The following is a 6,251-nucleotide window of genomic DNA, read 5'->3' as shown; positions in this document are numbered from 1 at the left end:
GACATCATTATTCACGGCCTGAAATTGGACTGCAGGGTCCAACCTCCTTCTCGTTTTTTCAAAACCGGTTTACCTCTGGTTGCAGAAAAACGAGGAGAAATTCAGGAGACAATACAAAAACTGTTATTGTCTCACGTAATAGTGAATGTTCTGACCCACCAGAGAGGTCAAGGGTTTTATTCCAGCCTGTTTGTGGTGCCCAAGCCGGATGGCTCCATGAGACCCATACTCAATCTCAAGGATTTAAACACTCATCTTCGAGTTTTCAAATTCAAGATGGAATCTCTCCAATCCGTTATAGCGGGTCTCGACAGGAATGAGTTTCTGGTGTCCTTAGACATAAAGGACGCTTATCTCCACATCCCAATCTGGCCCCCCCATCAGACTTTTCTTCGTTTGGCGGTCCTAGAGTCGCATTTTCAATTCCAGGCCCTACCTTTCGGACTTTCGTCGGCCCCAAGAGTATTCACAAAAGTTATGGCGGCAATGATGGCCCTACTGCATGGTCAGGGGGTCGTCATTGTTCCATACTTAGACGATCTATTGATAAAGGCCTCTTCGGAAGCTCGGCTGTTAAGGGACATTCGCTTAACTCAGAGCATCCTCCTGCAACACGGTTGGATACTAAATTTCAAAAAGTCCTCCCTGATCCCTACACAGCGTTTACTATCCTGGGAATGATACTGGACACAGTGCATCAAAGAGTTTTCCTGCCTCAAGACAAAGCTGCCTCCATTCAGCATATGGTGCGCCTGGTCTTAAAACATCGCCGCGTGTCTGTACATCTCTGTATCCGCCGCCTTGGGAAGATGGTAGAGGCTTTCGAGGTGATTCAGTATGCAAGATTTCACGCCCGTCCTTTTCAACTGGATCTCCTCTCCCAGTGGTCAGGATCCCACCTCTTTCTCCATCAGAGAGTTCTCCTGATGCCTCAGACTCAAACATCTCTCATTTGGTGGCTGAACCTTTCCCACCTGCTGGCGGGGAAAAGGTTTTGGTGTGGGATTGGACCCTCCTCACCACGGACGCAAGCCTGAGGGGCTGGGCAGCAGTGACTCTGGGAAAGCATTTTCAGGGGCACTGGATGCAGCCGGAAGCCAGATTGCCCATAAATATCCTAGAATTGAGCGGTATTTTATGCTCTCCTGCTGGCGCATCCGCTGCTGGAGGGGCAGGCAATCAGTCCAGTCGGACAACGTCACTGCAGTGGCGTATATAAACAGGCAGGGCGGCACAAAAAGCAGAGCCGCCATGAGGGAGGTAACAAGGATGCTACTTTGGGCAGAGGAATTTGCAGTAGCGATTTCTGCGATCTTCATCCCTGGAGTAGAAAACTGGGAGGCCGACTATCTCAGTCGGCAGGATGTTCATCCAGGGGAATGGTCACTCAATCCTCAGGTGTTCCAGCAACTAACGCTGAGGTGGGGCTGTCCTCAAGCTGACCTTATGGCGTCAAGGTTAAACCACCAACTACCAGTTTACTACTCCAGAACAAGGGTCTCACGAGCAGCTGCAGTGGACGCACTGACTGCTCCGTGGAAGTTTCACTATGTCTACCTATTCCCTCCGTTTCCACTCATTCTGCTTCAAAGAATCAAGCGAGAAGGAATCAAGGTGCTTCTGATAGCACCAGATTGGCCCAGACGAGCGTGGTATTCCCAGATACAGAATCTGTTAATAGATGAGCCGTGGCCACTGCCTCTTCAGGACGACCTCCTTCTTCAGGGCCCATTTGTTTATCGCGACTTAAGGCGGCTTCGTTTGACGGCCTGGCTACTGAAAGTGCCGTCCTCAGAAAAAAGGGTATTCCGTCTAGTGTGATTCCCACAATGATTCGGGCTAGGAAGGAAGTCACTTCTCAACATTACTACCGCATATGGAAGACATGTGGCTTGGTGTGAGAGACATCATTCTCCTCCGTCAGTCTTTAAGGTATCACGTCTCCTTCTTTTTCTTCAGGCTGGTCTCACAGCAGGCCTTCGTCTTGGTTTATTAAAGGTACAGGTATCCGCGTTGTCCATTTTCTTTCAGAGAAAATTGGCTTTGCTCCAGGATATACAGACCTTTCTCCAAGGAGTTGTGAGGATTCAACCTCCTTTTGTGCCTCCCACGGCACCATGGGATTTGGATTTGGTGTTGGCCTTCCTCCAGTCTGATACTATGAGCCATTACAGAGAGTGGAGATAAAGTACTTAACCTGTTAGGTGGTTCTGCTTTTGGCACTCGCTTCGGCAAGGCGTGTGTCAGAACTCAGTGCTTTATCCTGCTGCCCTCCTTATGTTATTTCCATGAAGATAGGGCGCAGCTGCGTACTCAAAGAGCTTTTCTTCCCAAAGTGGTGACAGCTTTTCATATAAACCAGCCTATCGTGGTTGCGGTGTTTAAGGATGACTCTTCCAATTCAAGATCCTTGGATGTAGTCAGAGCACTCCGGTTTTACATTGACAGGACTGCCTCCCTCCGTAAATCAGATGCTTTGTTTATTCTGTTTGATGTGGCCCGTCCAGGTTGGCCGGCCTCCAAACAGACCATTTCTAGATGGATTCGCTTCACTATCAGGCAAGCATATGTGGTGGCTTCCAAACAACCACCGGGTCCTATTACGGCGCACTCTACGCGCTTGGTAGGTCCTTCATGGGCGGCTGCTCGTGGGGTTTCCTTAAACCAGCTTTGTAGAGCAGCCACTTGGTCAGGCACGCATACCTTCCTACGATTCTATAGTTTTGATACTTTTGCGGCCTCCGCTTCGGAGTTTGGCCGTGCGGTGTTGCAGGGCTCTCAGCGCTTTCCCACCCGGGATGTAAACACTGGGACGTCCCCATTGTACTGAGGCTCCAGTGTCCCCTGGTGGATGAAGGAGAAAATAGGATTTTGGTACTTACCGATAAATCCCTTTCTCCGATTCAACAGGGGACACTGGACACCCTCCCTACGCTGTTCTACCTGCATTGTTACTGTTTTACAGGTTCAGACGCTGGTTTGTGTATAATGTTGTCTGACTGACCTGTTCTTGTTTTTCATGTATATGTTATTTTCTTATGTATATGTGATTAATCTAGCTTTTCTGTCTCCTTCTCCTTACTTTCCAGCTCCCCTCGGGCACAGTTGTTTTTAGACTGACCTGGGGGGGGGGGGGAGGGGAAATCCCCCTCCCTTCTGGGGGTTCTTACGGGACACCTTCCTAAGGGGTTACTCCCCAGAAGGTTGTTTGGCACGACTCCCCCATCAGATTCTATCTAGGCCCTTTCTGTGCTATCCCTGTTCCTTTAGCTAACAAGGAAGGAGTTATTACTCAGATTGGGTTATTGATTCAGAAGCTAAATGGGTCTCATCGCTCTATTCTGAATCGAAAATCTCTCAACGGGTGCCCAAGTTCTGTATGAAGGCCTTACGGTCAATTATGCTGGCAATGGAACCTGGGGATTTCATGGTTCCCTGGATATACAGGATGCATATCTGCATGTATCTATTCAACTATTCCACCAAGAGTTTCTGCGTTTTGCTGTTCGTCAGCAACATTACCATTGCCCTTTGGTCTGTCCACAGCCCCTCGGATGTTTACCAAGATAATGACAATCATAACTGTTCATCTCAGACGACAAGGAGTCGGGATACTGCCATACTTGGACAACCTCCTAATATTAGCATAATCTCAGGAGGTTTTACATAATCATTTCCAGCTGACAGTGGCCTGCCTAAAAGAGCACGGCTGGATTGTAAATTGGAAAAAGTAATCACTTTTTCCCACTCAGCGAATGATCCATCTAGGAGCGCTCCTGGATTCTCAGGTGCAGAGGATCTTTTTGCCAGTAGAAAAGATTTCAGCTCTACATTTGTGGGTGCGCAAATTGCTACACAATTGAAGAGTATCAGTCCACTCAGCAATGCAGGTCCATGGTTTCCACCTTCAATATGGTGGGATAAGCCCATTTCCACTCCATGCCCTTGCAACTATTGATTCTGTCCTGTTGGAACGATCAGTATCGGTGGATAAAATCTCAGATGGTCCTTCTCTCCCCAGAGGCTCGGCTCTCCCTGGCCTGGTGGCTTCAGATGGTTCATCTGAACAAGGGTCGCCCACTGTGGATTCCAAGGTGGGTGGTACTCACCAAAACGCCAGTCTTCAAGGATGGGTAGCGGTGACAAGTTGTCGCACTTTCCGGGGAAGGTGGATGTCTCAGGAAAGTCACCTGTCCATAAATAAGTATACAGGATGCTGGGTCTAGCACAAGACCTCCTTCAGGGCAGGCTTGTCCAGATCCAGTCTGACAATTCAACCGTGGTAGCCTACCTCAATCATCAGGGAGGCACGCAAAGTCGGACACCCATGCGGGAGGTGGCTAACATTCGGACTTGGGCAGAATGTCATCTTCCGGCAAATTCGGCAATATTCATTCCAGGAGTCCTCCTCTGGGAAGCAGACTTCCTGAGTCATCAGGACATACATGCCGGAGAATGGGCTCTCCACCCGCATGTCTTCCAGCTCCTAGTGGAAAGGGGGGACTACCAGAGGTGGATCTCGTGGCATCACAGCACAATTACAAAATCCCCAAATATGGGCCCAGGACAAGAGACCCCTCAGCTGCTTTCGTGGATGCGCTGGCAGTGGGGTGAGATTTCAGGTTAGCTTACCTGATCTGTCTTCGGTCAAGAGTTCTCAGAAAATTCAAGCAAGAGGGCGGCAAGGTGATTCTAATAGCTCCGGCTTGGCCCAGGCGCCATTGGTTCACCGACCTGACGTCTCTCCATAGACACTCTGCTCACACTTCCTCTACGGATGGATGTGCTAGTGCAGGGTCCCTGCCTACATCCCAACCTACCATGTCTGTCTTTGATGGCTTGGCTCTTGAGTCTTCCATCTTAAGAGCCAAAGAGTTTACCAACTCTGTGATTCAGGCGCTGCTCAGTGCAAGAAAGCCTTCCTCTGCCCGCATCTATTACAGGATTTGGCACTCTTTTTTTTTTTTTCTATGGTGTTCCCACAGAAAAGTCGATCCTAAAGTTGTTTTTTTTTTTTTTTTTTTTTTTTTCAAGGGTCTCTTGAGTGCTGGCTTTTCTCCAGGCTGGTTTAGACCTTGGCCTCCGCCTGGATACATTGAGAGTACAGTTTTTTGCGCTGTCACTTTGGTATCAGCATATAATCGCTCCCTTGCCAGATGTTATAAAGTTTTTTTAGCAAGGTGTTCTCCATCTGTATCCACCTTTTTGTTCCTCCGGTGGCACCGTGGGATTTGTCTTTGGTTCTCAGGGTGCTACAGGGTCCCTCCTTTGAATCTTTGGATACAGTGGACCTCAAGTTGACAGCGAAGACCCTTTTCTCCTTGCTATCTCCTCAGCTCACAGAGTCTCTGATTTGGCAGAACTTTCGTGTCGGCCCCCATATTTGATCTTCCACCAGGATAGAGCTGTCCTTCGTACACGGACAGGCTACCTTCCAAAGGTGGTATCCCGTTTTCATATAAATTAAGAAATCGTTGTACCGGCTTTCAAGTCTTCAGGCCTTTCTGCTGGTGAAACTTCATTGGAGGTGGTTCAAGCCCTTCAAAACTACGGGTGGGGTACAAACTCCATCAGGAAATCGGATGCATTTTTTGTTTTATATGGCTTTCACAAGCATGGTTGGTCAGCTAATAAGCAGACTCTGGCTAGGTGGCTGCGTAGGACTATATCTCAAGTTTTATACCCAGGCTGATCTCCCTGTTCCCCGCAGGGTGACGGCACATTCAACTCTGTCTGTGGGACCTTCTTGGGCGGTTAGACATGGCGCCTCGGCTGAACAGCTTTGCAAGGCGGCCACTTGGTCTTTCGTCCATACCTTTTTATCAAATTCTATGCATTTGATACTTTTGCCTCCCAGGATGCATCCTTTGGGCGGTGGATCCTCCTGTCGGATCAGGAGCATCCCCACCTTTTAAGGGAACTGCTTTAGGACATCCCCAATGTCGTTCCTGTGGACCCTATGGATCCTGAAGTTATGGTATAATATACCTTTTTGATAACACTTTTTTTTTCTTCGAGGTCCACAGGCAGGGTTGCATACAAATCGGATTTAAAAATAAATAAATAAAAAATTTAAAAACTGATTTTGATTTAAATCCAGATTTGTTTTTGGGATTTAAATAGGATTTATTAAAATTTTTTTATAAGTAAACTGTTTACATTTTTAAACGTTTATTTAAAAAAAAATTTAAATGAAAAACCTATTTAAATCCAATTTTTTTTTTTTTTTTTTTTTTTAATCCGATTTTTAT

The sequence above is a fragment of the Taudactylus pleione genome, unplaced genomic scaffold, assembly GCF_031769625.1.
Source record: "Taudactylus pleione unplaced genomic scaffold, aTauple2 ptg000330l, whole genome shotgun sequence".
NCBI lineage: Eukaryota > Metazoa > Chordata > Amphibia > Anura > Myobatrachidae > Taudactylus > Taudactylus pleione.
Note: the sequence above shows the minus strand (reverse complement) of the source record.